Source organism: Anastrepha ludens, chromosome X (genome assembly GCF_028408465.1).
Source record: "Anastrepha ludens isolate Willacy chromosome X, idAnaLude1.1, whole genome shotgun sequence".
NCBI lineage: Eukaryota > Metazoa > Arthropoda > Insecta > Diptera > Tephritidae > Anastrepha > Anastrepha ludens.
This window is the reverse complement of record NC_071503.1, coordinates 76,927,087-76,944,574: the sequence shown is the minus strand read 5'-3', so window position 1 is coordinate 76,944,574 and position 17,488 is coordinate 76,927,087. Positions and strand designations below refer to the sequence as shown.

The following is a 17,488-nucleotide window of genomic DNA, read 5'->3' as shown; positions in this document are numbered from 1 at the left end:
GTATCTCACAACATGCGTACTGTAAAGGCAAATCTTCAGAAACAACACTTAACTCACTTGTTACGAAAATCGAGAAGTCAATTTACAATAAAAAATACACAGGGGTAGCCTTCCTTGATATCGAGAGCGCGTTTAACAACATCTTACCGGATACCATAATGAAGGCATTGACTGATTTGGGGATCTCCGGGGCACTGGTTGAGTTGATCAAAAACATGCTCATGAGCAGATTTGTGATCGCAACCCTAGGGGCCTCAAAGATCGGGAAAAGAGAACGCCTCAAGGCGGAGTGCTGTCCCCTCTCCTCTGGGTGCTGGCAAAAAACTTCTTGCTAAAGAGCCTAGAGGACAGGGGACAACACGTTTTAGCATATTTGGATGATGTTGCAATGGTAGTAAGAGGAAAATTTCCTAATCTTCTTCTTCTTAATTGGTACTACAACCGCTTACGCGATTTTGGACGAGATTAACAAAGCGCGCCAGTCGTTTCTTTCTCGTGCTAACCGTGAACAAGTGAAGCCAAGTCCTTCTCCACCTGATCTTTCCAACGCAGAGGAGGCCCTCCTCTTCCTCTGCTACCCCCAGCTGGTACCGCATCGAATACTTTCAGAGTCGGAGCGTTTGTATCCATTCGGACGACATGACCCAGCCAGCGTAGCTGCTGGATCTTTATTGGCTGCGCTATGTCTATGTCTTCGTAAAGCTCATACAGCTCATCGTTCCATCGCCTGCGATATTCGCCGCTGCCAACGTGCAAAGGTCCAAAATTCTTACGCAAAATATTTCTTTCAAACACTCCAAGCGTCGCTTCATTGGATGTTGTCATCGTACAAGCTTCTGCGACATACTTTAGGACGGGCATGATGAGAGCCTTTTAGAGTGTTAGTTTTGTTCGTCGAGAGAGGACTTTACTACACAGTTGCCTACTTAGTCCAAAGTAGCACTTGTTGGTAAGAGAGATTCTGCGTTGGGTTTCAAAGCTGACATTGCTATCGGTGTTAATGCTGGTTCCTAAATACACGAAGTCTTTTACAACCTCAAAATTATAACTGCCCACAGTGACGTGGGCGCCGATGCGCGAGTGCGCCGGCTGTTTGTTTGAAGACAGGAGTTACTTCGTTTTGTTCACGTTCACCACCAGACCCATTCGCTTTGCCTCTAGTGCCTGAGCGATTAAGTTCTGCGCCTCTACGATGCTCTCCAACATCAGGTTAAAGAAGTCACACGACAGCGAGTCATCCTGTCTGAAACCTCGTTTGGTATCAAACGGCTCGGAGAGGTCCTTCCCAATTCTGACGGTGCTGCTGGTGTTGAGCAACGTCATCTTGCATAGTCGTATTCGTTTTGCGGGGATACCAAATTCGGGCATCGCGGCATGCAGTAACTCCTTTCCGTACTGTCGAATGCAGCTTTGAAGTCGACGAAATGATGGTGTGTGTCGATTCTTCTGTCTTTATTTATCGTATTGTGAATATTTGGTCGATGGTAGACTTTCCAGGTCTAAAGCCACACTGATAAGGTCCAATCAGTTGGTTGACGGTGGGCTTCAACCTTTCACACAATACGCTCGCTAGAACCTTATAGGCGATATTTAGAAGACTAATCCCATAATTGGTAATTGGCACAAATTGCAGGATCGCCCTTCTTATGGATTGGGCAGAGCACACTTAAATTCCAATCGGCAGGCATGCTTTCATCCGACCATATTTTGCATAGAAGCTAATGCATGCACCTTACCAGCTCCGCACCGCCATGTTTGAATAGCTCAGCCGGCAGTCCGTTGGCGCCCGCGGCTTTGTTGTTCTTTAGCCGCGTTATCGCTATTCTCACCTCGTCATGATCGGCTATCGGAACCACAATTCCGTCGTCAACAATTGGGGTATGGGGCCGTTCAAGTATTACGTACCCCCTTGTCAGCAAAAGTAAGCAAAGCTTTTACCCCCTCCCCCCATGCTTACGTAAATATTTTTCAATTAAAAAATGTTTTTTTTTTATATTATAATTATAATGTTATAATTATAATTTTAAAAATAAGAAAATAGATTTAGAACAGAGATTAGATTTTACTGATGCCATATTCAACACAGAGTAAGGGACAAAAATATTATAATCTTACGAACATAACAAACTTATTTTAAATTTTTGGTACACATATTAAATTCAAATTAACAGTCTTCAGTCCATGAAACCCGAATCCATGATTCTAAAATTTCGATGACATTGGATTGCTTGGATTGCTGCTCAGTGTTGTGAATCTGCTCACTTTCATCCGATTTTGGAATGTCTACGTCGTTCTCATCGAGCCATTCAACATCATGGTGCTCTAAATTTTGAATAATGCACATCATTTCATTAGCACGACGAGCAGCGACTCTTACAGGTCTAACTTTCCTATCAGTGTGCGTGTTTGCTTTTTTATGGATCTTCTCGATTTGACGATTTAGTGACTTGATGAAAGCATGATAAAGACCACACGTTTTGCATGTTCGACTTGATAGCCTCAATTTTACCGTCGGTCAAAAATAATCGTAGGAAATCTTTGAGTGAAGCACTAAAGCGTAGAGCTAAATTGACTGGAAGATCAAGAAATTGCCCTCCTTCATCCAAAACCAAGTCATCAACTGTTTGTTTTGCTTTTACAGGTGGTGGAAGAAACCCGTTATCTAGTAATCTGAATAGGCCACTTCTTGGACGACAGCATTCTGTATTTTTACATTTTACAATTTGAAGCAAGTATTGGCTTTCACGCACATGTTCTGAATACCATTTAATGTCTGGGAAAATCAGGAACATCTTGTTGACCTGCCCCAACATATTTTGCAGTAATATTATAGCCATCAATTTCCATTGAACTCCATACTTCAGCTAATACATTTCCTGCAAATTCGAAATTAGATCTTTCTAAATGTTCATCAATTGTAACGCCACGTTCATCCAAATGAGACCCAAAATGGTCATGAGGCAATATTAAACCAGCCAGTTCCCGACTAAGAGGAGCCATTCTGCGCTCTACTCTGTTGTATGCACTTCTTCCAGGAGCATTGGTAGCTAAAAACAATGCATCGAGATCATGTCGCTTAAAGTGTTCTCTGTTTATCTGCATTTTCATTATTTTCACTTTGCTGTTGTGATTCATTACCGGGTTTTATTTTCTCTTCTTCCTGTTTTTTAATATTTGAAGCTGGCTGTATAATTTGTGTTTTTTCTGCAGGTTTACAGGTAGTCGTTGCCTAAAAGTACAAATTTTCTATTGGTTCTGCTAAAGATTCTCTTATTAAGCTACATAAATACAAAGTATGCAATAAAAACTGCATTTAAAGATTATTTAAAGCCTTAGCCCGTCATTTACGTGTGTCAACTTCCCCCAGAGGGAAATTGCAAAATTCGCATAAATTTCTAATATTTCTAGTACTCATAGGTACCTAAAATGATTTCGTCACTCACCTTGGAAAAAAAATGTAGTAGATTGGATTTATTCTTAGTCGCCGCTTGCAATTCTTCTTCAATTCTCTTAGATACAATGATATCTAGTTCCTTGTCGGACTTTGCTTGTAATTTATAATTTCGCCACACTTCGTTAACTAACTTTTGTACATTTTGTACTTTCGTACTTGTATGAGATTTTTTAAAACTTTCAAACAATTTTTGGTATAACTTGGATTTGTCTATTTGAAACGACATCTTATTTAAACGTTAAACTTTGGCTAATGGAATCAACGGTAACACAAATGTTGAGTTGCGTGGTATCAGAAGAAAACAATACCTACACTAACAGAAGAAAATTAGGCAAGTGAACAGCGCGCGGTAATTCGCCGAATCGCGTATGCGTGTATATTTGCGGGAATCCCCGAAAATGCGTTTCGTTTTCAAGCATAGATAATGTGAGGGTTGCCATTCGTGTAAAAAAGTAAATAACTACTGATGACGTAATCATCATCTAGACTCCCCTACCCCCCATGTCATCCAAAATAAGCAAAACAAAGACCCCCCCAACCCCCCCATAGTGCTTACGTAATACTTGAACGGCCCCTATCGGGATTTTCAGAATCTCTATGACATGCGCAGCTGCCACTGTTTAAGAGGTTCGAAAAGTGTTCCCTCCATTTAAGTTTGCTCTGTACGTCAGTCACCAGATCGTCGTCTTTGTTCTTACAGGAAAACGCCCCGGTCTTAAAACCTTCTGTAAGCCGCCGAACTTTCTGGTAGAATTTTCGGGCGTTGTTTCTATTGGCCAGCATCTCAAGCTCTTCACACTCACGTATTTCGGCCTCTCGTTTCTTCTTTCGGATAATACGTCTCTCTTCCTCTTTTAGCTCTCTGTAGCGATCCCACATGGCTCGCGTTGCGCCCGATCGCAGCGTGGCTCTATAGGCGGCATCCTTTCTTTCGGCGACAGCATGACATTCCTCGTCGTACAAACTGTCGGGCTCGCCGAAATCCAATTTCTTCTTCGGCGGCGGTACGTAGAGAACGAGAAATGTTGCTCTATTGTTCGTGGATGCCGGTTTGTTGGGCAGTACTCTCTGAGAGCAGTAGTGAGAGTCGAGTGGCGAATCTTCCGGTTGTCAGTTGCGATTGCAGCTCTTCGATGTTGAACATTCTTTGCGTAGGTAGATGTACCTTTTTTGCTGCACAGAGGCGTGTGCGCAGTTTGGCTGCAACAAAATAATGATCCGAGTCGATGCTGGGTCCTCGGATCGTACGTACATCTAATACACTAAAAGCGTGTCTTCCATCTATCACAAAATGATCGATCTGGTTTCGTGGTTTTCGATCAGGAGACAGCCATGTGGCTTGGTGAATCTTTTTATGCTGGAATCTGGTGCTTCAGACTACCATGTTTCGGACCCCGGCGAAGTCGACCAGCCCAAGTGGCGGGTCCCAAACCCTGCGCACAACCGGTTATCCTGGAATGTTTCGCCTTCTCACGTTAGCTCACTCCCGAACGGGTGTGCGGAAGCTACCCAGAGGATACGTGAGCTAATCCCAGACGTTGTGAGCTGCTTGAACCAAATGCAGAAAAATCGTCCTGGCTACTCCCAAGTGAATGGCGATTAGTAACTTTCCCCACTTGCGTGGACTTCTACATATGGAACCATCCTCCTATTTCCTAATACAGTCTGTGAAATCATGCAAGATGTGCTAAACATGGTTGAAAACTGGTCAAAAGTAAATGGGCTAAGTGTCAACCCTACTAAAACTGAACTCATCTTATTCACTAGGAAGCATAGAACTCCAAAAATTAGTCCTCCGACTCTAGGAGGTGCGGCACTGTCATTTAGTGATGACGCCCGCTACTTAGGTTTAATACTAGACAGAAAACTAAGTTAGAAATCAAATGTCGAACATAGTGTAAAAAGAGCGAAAATAACACTCTTTTCTTGTAAAAAGCTAATAGAACTAAATTGAGGTCTTTCTTCATCTATCGCTTTACACAACGATTATAAGACCAATCCTAAAATAATCAAACAGATAAGATAAATCATATATTAAAAAAACTATGGTATATGTACAAAGAATGGCCAGCCTTTGCATCTGCGGAGCCCTTAGGACTTCACCCATAGAGGCACTAAATATTATGCTTAACCTTTTACCAATAGAGTAATTCGGCAAGCAAATAGCTGCCAAGGCAGCTTTCAGATTAAAAAAGATCGGTCTACTCAGAACGAACCACAGAGTACACTCATCAATTTTAGAAAAATTCCTAGTACAACGGATTTCTGTAAGACCAAGGATATCAACTTAAAGTGCCTATAGCAGCTTGTAAACTATAGCGTTTTTCAATAGGTGCGCTTCAACTTTTTTCCGATAGGGAGGGTGAACGACGCAATATTTTGTATTTTTCGCTTGTCATTTGCAAACTTCATTAGTATGCATTTCATCATGGAACGCTACACACTTGAGCAACGATTGCAAATCGTGCAAATTTTTTATGAAAATAATCGTGCAAATTTTTTATGAAAATTTATAAATTTTCCAAAAAATCATCTTCAGTGATGAAGCTCACTTTTGGCTCAATGGCTTTGTCAACAAGCAAAATATGCGTTACTGGGCAGAAAGCAATCCACACGTGATTCATGAGGCACCGTTGCATCCCGAAAAAATCACTGTTTGGTGCGGTTTACATGCCGGCGACGTAATTGGCCCATATTTTTTCGTTGACGAGAACGATCGCCACGTTACTGTGAATGAAAATCGATACCGCGACATGGTAAACGATTATTTTTGGCCGTAATGGAATGATATGGACTTAGACGACATGTGGTTTCAACAGGACGGGGCCACAAGCCACACAGCACACGCTACAATTGATTTGTTGAAGAGTAAGTTCGATGAGCGCATTATTTCCAGAAATAGACCGGTCGAATGGCCGCCGCGCTCGTGTGATTTGACGCCTCTAGACTATTTTCTTTGGGGTTATGTGAAGTCATTGGTCTACAGTAAAAAGCCGGCGACGATTTGTGAGCTCAGAGCCAATATTGAACGCGAAATTGCTGGAATTTCGGCCGATTTATGCAAAAGAGTGGTCGAAAATTGGGTTCAACGATTGGACTTCGTAAAACGTGCACGCGGTGGTCATGCAAAAGAAATCGAATTTCATACTTAAATGTATATGTTCAAACTCGATAATAAAAAAAAAATTAGTTAAAAAAGTCAAACCGTTTGTGTTTTATTAAAAAAAAAGTTGAAGTGCTCTTTCTGAAAAACGCTTTACTTAATATATAAATAGGGAAACCATCAATAAGGTTAATTCAATTTGGCAAAACCTCACAACATGCGAACTAAGCACACAGACATGGCCGAACTGGAACAGCGTTCGATCAGAAAGCTTGTTAAGATTTAACAGAGAAGCTATAAGAAACATACTAGGGGTATTAACTGGTCATTGTTTAATAGACAGCCACGCTAGAAGGTTAGGACTCCCGTACTTCGATTTCTTTAGAAGCTGTCTTAACACAGAAGAAGAGGAAACAGTCAGACACCTCTTATGTGAGTGTGAAAGCTTAGCAATAAACAGGCTCCGCACTCAGCATTTTTCACTGATGTAGCGGACATAGCGTACCTAAATCTAACGAAGCTTTGCTCGTTTATTAAAGCAACCGGATGGTTTAAAAAGGAACCCATAGGGTAAGGATAAGTTCCAGTGGTATCACATGGACCTACGAAAGGTCTAAGTGTGTCTTTGCGACAGCCACCCTGCCTACGTACCTAACATGTATTTATGACTATACAAGAAAACTTCGCCTTAAATTAAATCCATTTTCTCATAGCTCCGGGTGGGTCTGATAAATAGAGAGGAACCAAAAAATGTTATAAAAGCAGACATTTTCAACAGCAGCAAAATACCACATTTCTAATTCGGAATCGAGCAAATCGCTGATCCCCAATACGTCTTCGCTTAAAAACAGAATATTCGCTTAAAAAGGAGAATATTCTGCACCTGAACACAGACGGTTCGAATACATAAAAAGGCATACATATGTGCGTAAGTCTTTGAGCCCAGGTCCTTGCTGTTGTAGCAGTCACCGAGGAAACATGCTTTTTCGACAGGTTGAGTGGGCTTGATGTGGCATGTGAAAAGGTGGTTAGTGTCGTGCGGGGTGCCTTTACATGCTGGACATATGTTTAGTATATCCGAGATAGGTAAGAGTTTAACCTACCACAATATCCAGAACGTAATTGGGCGAAAGTTACGCGGGTGTCGAGAGGAAACTCTTCGTCTGCAATAGGTAGTAGTTGGACTCTGTTAACAGCATTCGGGGGTTTAACGTTTAGGAAGGTGGTACGAGCCTCCCTATGAAGGTCTTATAACGTCTGTTTATATACTGTTCGATCCAGCAGTTGTGTTTTGTCCTGGATCTCGTCCGTGTACTTGAAGATATGTCTTTTGACATGCCTGGGAGGTGGCAAATGTCTGCAGGGGTGATTCCTTTTGTAGCATCGGAGTTGATATAGCTGTGATTCTTAACCTAGAGCATTGTGAAGGTGTTGCAGGGGAACATCAGGAGGCATCCGTAGTTTTTGTGATTGCAGTATTGTGACTTGTCCGAAGCTTTTTCCACTTCGTATCATTGCTGCCAGGCCACCAGACGGGCGCAGTATAATTCAGAATGCTTTAAATATCGTCAGCAACATTTCCTTGTCTTTGTCCCAAGTGCTGCCGGCAAGCGATTCGAGGACCTGCTGAGGTTTTGGAGCTTACTGCCAATGCGGCTGTGTGCGTTGAAAAGGAAAGCAAACTATCAAAAGTGACGCCCAAAATTTTGGGTTTGATAACGGTCGGTATTGGTGTATCATCGACTTTCTGCTTTAGCGGTACTTGGACCTCATTCGTCTATTTAGTGGGGGAAAGTTCAGATTACTCGCCATGAAAAAGCAAGAAAGGCTGGCGAAATAAACGTTCACGTTGGAACACAAGTCATCGATGTCATTGCCCCATTATCGAACAATCGTCAACATAGGAGACCAGTGAGACTCCCAATGGGGGATTGGGGAGCTTCGAGATGTATAAGTAGAAAAGCAAGTGTGACAGGACCCCACCCTGCCGTACACCTTGGTTTATCCTCCTCTGAGTTTTGACCTTGAAAGATGACAGACGAATGCCGACCACTCAGATAATTTCGCAGACCTTCTCTTCAGTCCCGTCGGGAGCGTCGACTGTTGAATATCTTCTAGTAGCGATTGTATAGAAAGCCTTGGACAAATTCGACGCTACTAGGACAGTCCTCTTGCAGAGGCGGTTTTGGTTAAGCCCGCGGTTTATATGGGCGTTTATGGCGGTGAGTGCAGTGGTGGTGCTATGCACTCATCGGAATCCGTGCTGATGTGGGGCTGGGGCCATGTGTTTCGTGAAGAGTGGGAGTAGGAGGGCTTCAAGTGTCTTCACTACTGGGAAAAGGAGAGTTATCGGTCGATAAGATTCCCCTTGGTTGGCGGGTTTCCCAGGTTTCAGTAGTGGGACCACCCTCCCTGCTTTCCACTTGTCAGGTATGATGAGAGTGGCCACGGACAGATTGAAGACCCTTATGAGGAATCCTACTCCCAGAGGTCCCAGATGCTTCAGCATCAGCGCGTTTAGTCCGTCAGGGCCAATGGCTTTTGATGATTTCGATTTGCTGATGGCACCCTGAACCTCATCACCGGAGAAAGTAAGTAGCGGACTCTCGTTCGTCAGTTTGTGCAGCCTTCTGGTAGCACGACGTTTGGTTCTGTCGACCGGAGGATGCAGTATAAAAAGCCGGCTAAAAAAGCTCGCGCATCTCTTCGGGTCCGACGAAGTGCAACCGTTGAAGGTGATAGCCAACTTGTCGTTGTTCTTTGTCGGATTCAATAGGGACCTCGACAAGAGCTTACTCACAACAGAGGTGAAGTTGCAGGTCTGTTGCGGGGATCCCCGAGAGCGGCATGGCGTAGCTTCTCACGCTCGTTTGCTATAACGCCTACTTTCAGCGGGGAAATTGGGACGTATGTCCTGTATACTTCTAGCCGCAGCAGCGTTGATCACCTTCGGAATGCGTGTTCGTCTACGAGCGCGTCCATGGAGATGGGAAAAACGGCGAAGATATCCTCGGTGAGCTCCACGAAGCCGGCCCAATCGTTTAAGTTAATGTATGATCGGTGAATCGCTGAAACAAAGTCGGAAGGTCTCTTAATCCAGACGATAATGGTTAAATAGGAGAGATAAATAGAGATAGCATGGGTTGCCAAGATATGCTAGTGATTAGACCATCGCTGGCAATAGTTATATTAGCTCAAGCGAGCTGCTGTTAATTTCAGCAAATCGTTTACTAAATTCCATTTCTGTGGTTTTATTTGTCTTGAGTATGTACACATAAAAAAGTTGGTATTTAGTTTGAAAAAGACACCTACGTTGAGTAAATAAACTATCTAATATCCCACTGCAGGTGCTGTACTTTAAGTTAAGAAAATATGTGGTAAGCTGTGCAAATTCCTTGGACCTGGTTGGTTTGTTTTGTAATTTTAATTTCTTTTGAATTTCATCATTTATAAATCACATACTTACTCACTATATGTATATATTAGGGTGTCCCAGGCTACAAGGGAGAATTTTTTTTTTCGGAATTTCAATACGCATACCCTTTATTTTTTTCCATTTGACTTTAAAAACTTAAATATAAAATATTATTGAGATCGGATGTCATTAACCCGTGCCGACTTGATGTCAAACTTTAAGTTTAAAAGTTAGTATGAAAGCTATAGGCTCACAATAGAGAAACGTTTAATTGAATTTTTAAATTAATTAAATAAATAAAAATAAAAAACATATTTCGTATTTATTTTCTTTTTATTATAAAAGGGACATCAATCATCGAATTTTCTTTTCAAAGTTTGCTTTTTACAGTCAGGATATACCTGTCTGTGTTCTTGTACGCAACGTAATAAAAATTGTTTTTGCTCCTCTTGAACAGTGATCAAACCATGGAAGTCTTGCATTAACTTAACCGCTCTTTCTGCCGTATCATTAACTGTTTTCAGTCCTAGCAGCTTCTTTTTAGCCTGTAGAAACGAATCATCTTTTGACCACGAAGAGGGGCACTTGTTCAGAAAACTGTCGGCAATCTGGAGTCGATTAAACAAAAACTTGCTTTTGACAGAGACGAAGTCATCAATGTTTCTCTCTGAAATTAAAACAGATAGATCAGTTATCAATTATACCTATTAGCAAACTTAGTCATAGAACAAAATCAAAACTTAATTAACGTACCAAAAAATGGGCCACAGAGTTCTTCTTTGGATGCATTGTAACGTTTTTTGTGGGCTGTTGGGTTTTCTCTAGTTAAGTTAGCAATCATTTTTACTTTAGTTTCTAGATCGACATCATCATCAAATAAAGCCAGAATAGATACTTCATCTGTCAAATACCACAAATGCTGGCAAAACTTCTGCAAAGCTGCTTTTGAAATGCTTTTGTCTATTGTTTCGTAATTTTTCATGGCCTTCAAAAAACACAAATCCTGATACGGCGCCTTTACTGCTAAAATACATTGGAGCTAGGGTTTTACGTAGGATGTCACGATGAACAGACATACGTCCAACAGAGCTGCCTTAACCTTGTTTGAAATTCTGAATTGAGAGCTAAGTAACGATATTTTTAATGAATAAATGGCTCTCGCCATCCATCGAGCCTGGTGCATAGCACCTGGAGGCCGAATCTTATATTTCTTCTCTGAATCTCCGCCAAGAAATATAATTGAAAGCTTAATTAATTCGCGATAGTCATCTCTAACGATTTCTTTGGTTAATTCAGTTTTGTGGAATTCTAGCAGCTTGTCAATTTCCGAAACATTAAAACAAGATAGCTTTTCTGTACAGCTTTGTTTTTCCTCGGAATCGATATTTTTCCAGTTTTCTCGGAATTTCTTGAATAATGGGATGTCTGGGCTTGTAATTACTTGACTGATTTTCGCTTCAAACACGCCCTTAAGTACTAATTCGTAAACGTGATGACGGCAAGCAAAAATAAGCACTTCCGTACCCAGTTTTTGTTCGAGAAGCGCACATGCTCCATTTATACGGCCTGTGTTAGAAGCAGTAGTATCACAACAGAGAATCTGGGCTTTGTCTTGAAGGTTCCAGTTCGTAATAGCATCCTGCGTCTGCCTGTTCCCTTCCTGTCGAGCAATCCAATTTAGGAACAGCAATAATTTGTTCTTTATTATCGTACGTAAAAACTACCGGTAGGCGTTCTTCTTTACTTTTACGTGAATCTAGAGCTGGCAACAGTTTTCCGTACCAGTGGACAGTTACCGTGTCCGGGACCTTGTTTTGAAAGTCAATTTTTATAGCTTCAGCCCGTTCTTTTCGCATTTCCGTACGAACTCTAGGGATAGAGGACTTGCTTATAGGGAATTCATCCGTATTGTGCCCCAGAGCCTCAATAGTAGCTTCAATTATAAAGACAGAATCCCTCACACTTAACTGCAAGAAGATCTTATCTTCATTTATTTTAATCGATTGAAGAGCATTGGCATGTGCGATGTCAAACAAATTGTTTAAGTTTGAAACAAACTCCTCTCGACGCTGTTCAAGCACTTCTTGAGTTTTTTTCGCATTTTTTTGCAATTCTCTCCAAACTTGGTATAAGTTAACTAGTTTCACAGTTAGATATTGCTCTGGTCGGTATACGTGCCTTTTCCCAATAAATAATACACTCACGAATTGTGAGATTTGCACTTTCATTGACACTTAAGTTCACTTCAGGAATATTATAGAACAAAACTGCCAGTACTTGCCCGTTAGAGGGAAGTTTAGAACCGGTAATTTGATGTTTTACGTCCCCTATTAAAAATATCTCCTTTTTGGAACTTCGTAACTCCACTGACATGTTGACTACACGAAAAACACGCAATCAATCCGACAGTTCGCGCGCGACTTACTATACAAGTACCGTTAGGTTTCCCCTCAACTCGGCACGGGTTGCCGTGATTCTAAATAGACGAAACTTTATTTTTAGATGTTTTGAGACCATTCAAACAAAATAAGAGGGTATGCGTTAAAAAAAAACATTTTAATTTTTTTGGGACACTCTAATATATATATATATATATATATATTGGGTAGTCGAAAAAGTCTTTCTAATCATCATTTTTTTTATACAATATTTATAATGAACTTTATTAATCCAAATGTGTACCATTTTGGTCGACCACCTTTTGCCATTTTTCTTCTAGAGACATTATTCCATCAGTGTAAAACTTTTGTGGTTTCTCGGCGAAAAACTAAAATAAAAAAAAAATAAATAATTGGCGCGTACACTTCTGTTAAGTGTTTGGCCGAGCTCCTCCTCCTATTTGTGGTGTGCGTCTTGATGTTGTTCCACAAATGGAGGGACCTACAGTTTCAAGCCGACTCCGAACGGCAGATATTTTTATGAGGAGCTTTTTCATGGCAGAAACACACTCGGAGGTTTGCCATTGCCTGCCGAGGGGCGACCGTTTGTAACCAGCCTTTTTTAAATGGTTCAAAACCGTTTGATGATGAATGTTTAGTGCCTTGGCGATGTCATGGACGCTTATGTGACGGTCCTGGTCAATCATTTCCATAATTTCATCGACTTTTTCAACGACAGGTCGACCGGAGCGAGGTGCATCTTTCACATCGAAATTTCCAGAACGGAAGCGAGCGAACCATTGTTTTGCTACACGAACTGATACAGCATCGTCTCCGTAAACTTCCCAAATTTCATTGGTGGCTTGCGTGGCATTCTTCCCTTTTTTATACAAAAATTTCAAGATATAGCGAATTTCTTCATTATTTTTACTGATTTTTGAACAGCTATAACTTTTTTCAACTTCTCCGAATTTAATTTTTTTTCTGGTTAAATGAAGCTTAAAATGTCATTGGTAGCACTAGAGATAGATGACTCCAACGACATCTATTCACAAAATACGAAAATACTTTTTCGACTACCCAATATGTATATATCATTCCATCATTCTATGTATATATATATAGCAATATATTCAATAAAATGTATAGTCCCCACCATTAGCTATAATGGCTGCATATCTGTGTGTGAATTTCTGCGCACGTTGTGGAAGTAATCGGCTTCAAATCAGTCGAAATTGCCTCGATGAGTTTGAGTTTGAGTTTTTGCTTAACTCTTGCTTAAACATTTTCAATTGGATTGGCATCAGCGAGTGTGAATGCCAACATATCAATCCCCTTTTGCTGTTTCCTCTCTATACACCTCGATACTTGGGATTGCTGTCCTCTTGCAAAATTCAAGTTTGTTCGAAATATCTGCACAGCTAAGCAATGATTCCTTTTAGAAATTTTATTCATCAAAACTGCATTCAAATTAAACACAAATATACGGCCACATCCTTTTTCGAAGAAGCAGCTTCAAACAAGAACCTTAAATGGATTTTTAACAGTTCGTTGAAGGTGTGGATTATCAGAAGAACACCAGGACCGACGTAAGCAACTATTTAGCCAAAAGGAAGATTCACCAGTGAATATTACGTTTGCCGGATTGCTTTCTGAATTTGCTTTAGCCCATGCAAATCCTTTTTCAATGTGTGATAATGTGAGCAGCGGTGTTTTCAATGTGCTCCGGAATTCGACTATAAAACTGTTTCAGCTTCACTCAATGATAAGTTCTGCCTTGTCACAAACAAACCAATGATCGATGACGATTGACGATGGCTACTACGCCTGTTGTCCAAAGCGCCGCAACAGCAACATCAATTAGTTTCATAATGTCACAACCGCGCAATATAGGGAGCACAGCCTCATTTTTGATGGCTCCAATTTGCTCGAATTTCATGCGAGCTATGCTTAACGTAACTTCCTCAGCGGGTCGGGTGAAAGAATACATCCGCGGTAAGGCATGCCTCTCGTAAAAGGCGACTAAAATTCGGCAGGAGAAGGGGCTCGTCTCGAAAGGGCTCAAAGGGCTTACACCTCACCATTAAGTTGGTGGTGCAGGCTCAGTTGAGAAATCCTGACTAGTTTCTGTCCTGGCTCTGAACTCTATTGCCCATGAAGCGTATAGTCAACCCTCGCATGGCCTCACTGCTTGCATAGATAACCATGGGGACACTTAGCGAAATTGCACTTTCGTGTAAGGATAGCGGCCTGAAGTGGGGACTCAAAAGAATTAATTATGAGTACCCAAAATCAAAAACAAACCATCGAGAAAAGACCAGAAGAAGCAAACAGAGCTGGTCGAAATAGCAATATGGATCCAAGAGCAGCCTTCAGAAGAAGTAGCTTACTGCTAAGATGCTAAGACAAAAGAGCACTCTCGAGCCCCCGTAAGACCATTGCCATCTAGCAAATAACAGATACTCCCCTCTCTGCTACGACAAACCCGAAGTGAATGGTAATAGGTCCGGCTGCCCCTGAGAGCTGTAGGAAAGCCAGGGCAAATGGACCCACAGGGAACAAAAAAGGACCCCCTGAGAAAACGGAGACGGTTACTAAGAGGGCCAACAAAAAGAAACCGAAGGATAAGCTAGCTGAGCCAAACAAAAAGAGCAAGCCGCGAACACAACACATTAAGTCAGAAGCTGTTATGATAAAACCTGCAGAAGGCCATAGTTATGCAGATGTGATGAAGGACTTACGCGCGAAGATTACGACTGATGAGTCAGTCAAGGTAAGGTCCGTCAGGAAAACGAAGGCTGGGGCCATACTTTGGAGTTTGGTAGGGGAGAAAAAGTCACGCCAGAGTTCAGCCCTCAGCTGAAAACCACTATGTAGTACACGGCTTCTAAAGCGGAGTTAAAGCCGAGCGCCTCGATTGAGATACGAGATCTTGACTCCTTGATAGCCAAGGCGGAGGTAGAAACAGCAGTCCGGAAACATTCACCAACCAAAAGTAACAGATACAGACGAGGACAACAGCGCCGAATGCGCGGGAACAAGTACGTACTTTCCTCACGCTGTCTGCGGAAGGAACCGCGAAGCTCATCGAGATCGGGGACATAAAAATCGGCTGGATCCGAGCAAAGATGTGACCATGCGAACAAATTAAGAGATGTTATCGCTGCCTTGCGATATGGCACACATAAGCAACCTGCAGTGGCCCTGATGGAAGGGATACGTGCATCAGATGCGGGAAACCAGGGCACAAAATAAAAGATTGGAAAGCAGATCCCGATTGCACGAAACAGGAAGGGCCGCGCTTTGGCTACCAAGTGGTAACGCAGCCGCTGTCACACAGCACAGAGCCGGTCGTTGCTACACATATGATCGAAATAAATGCTTCACAATGATGAGCTGCTCTCTTTTCCCCAGCGATAGTATTGAACAATTTAGAACGAACAAGGCTCTCTAGTGACTGATATCCTGGCTGGGCCAATCAACGGGTGGGAAGTTCTGGAAGAATACGAGTATACTGGAAGTTACTATCAGTAATTATTTTTCGGATCAGTACGAGAACTGACCCTACCACAACTCTTAAAACAAAGGACACTCGCAAATGGAACATGGCCAAACTGAACATTGAAGTGTTCTTAGCTCACTTTGATGCAAATTTCTTGCCGCTTAAGAGTGGTGACGCTGGCTCCCTTGCAAGCGCCATGATGAAGCGCATTGCCAAAAGCTGCTATGCGTCGGCACCTCGTGGCAGACTGGGCTCAAGAAGACGACCTGTGTACTGTTGGACAACAGAAATCGCAGTGCTCAGAAAAACCTGCTTCCGTAATAGAAGAAGGTGCACCAGAGCCAGACGAAATAGAGAAGCAGAGGCCGAAGCTGCTGATTTCAGAAAATCCCGAAAAGCACTGAAACAAGCAATCATCACCAGTAAGAAGGCAAAATTGGAGGAGCTTCGAAGGGGAAAATGGTAGCGGGGAAGCTAAACACCAACTCCACAGCCCCACATCTAGACAGTGATGCTATCAGAAAAATGGTGGACAGAATGTTTCCCACGCACCCTATACTGTGCGGGGTCAGAGACGAGATGCACCCACCCTTCACTGAAGAAGAGCTTAAAGCCGTGACAAGAAGCCTCAAACGAAAGAAAGCTACAGGCCAAGATGGCATCCCAGCTGAAGCTCTCTAGCTTGTGGCTGAAAGCCGACCAGTTGTGATGCTTGAAGTTTACAATGCATGTATCAAATAATCTTCCCCAAGTTGTGGAAACTACAGAGACTCACGCTGATCAGCAAGGCTAAGGGCGTCCGCTTTGCATGATGGACAGCGCCGGGAAATTGCAATAGGGGAGGTGGTAAGCAGCGCTCAATGCAGACGCCACTACCGGAACCGTCCTGGCAAAGCTTGATGTACGAAACGCCTTTAACAGCCTATGATGGGCAGACAATATAAAGGCACTACGACAAAAGTTTCGAATGCCTGCATATCTGCTAAGAATTCTCCAGAGCTACCTGAGTGAGCGTGAACTGCTATGCGACACACCAGATGGCCGGAAAACAAAAGCGTTAACTTCTGGCTCAGCTCAAGGATCTATTATCGACCCCGATCTCTGGAATCTGAGCTACGACGAGAAATTGAGCATAGAAATGCCAGAAGTTATATATTTAGTTGGGTACGCGGACGATATAGCGGCGGTCATATCAGCTCGGGACACTGAGGACACTAGAAGTAAGCTGAACCAAGTTATGATAAGGGCGCAAATATGGCTTGACAACCCCGTCCTGGAACTCGGCAAACATTAAATGGCACGTGCAAATAGGTGACATGTCGTTAGTGAGCTAAAAAGTTGTGAAATACTTAGGTATTCAACTTGACTGTAAGTTTACTTTCTGGGCGCAGGTACGGTATGCGGCTACCAAAACAGCAAAGGTCGGGCGTATGCTAAGTAGATTAATGACAAACATCGGTGGGCTAACACAGAGCAAAAGAAAGCTAATTATGGCGGCCGCAAACTCAATTATCTGGGCGGGAGCGTTAAGTCAGGTGATCTGGGGGCCAGTCGATGTCGCTTCTTTTTGACACTAGACGTCCCGGGAATTTTCGTTGCAGAAATTCAATTATAGCATTCGCAGTGTGGCATGGCG

General features: G+C 42.4%; 1 protein-coding gene across 9 annotated transcripts in view; it reads left to right on the top strand.

Moving 5' to 3' along the window:
• LOC128869629 (calcium/calmodulin-dependent protein kinase type 1-like) overlaps positions 1-17,488 on the top strand; it is a 361,072-nt gene that overhangs the window by 172,458 nt on the left and 171,126 nt on the right. The gene's annotated exons all lie outside the window — the stretch shown is intronic.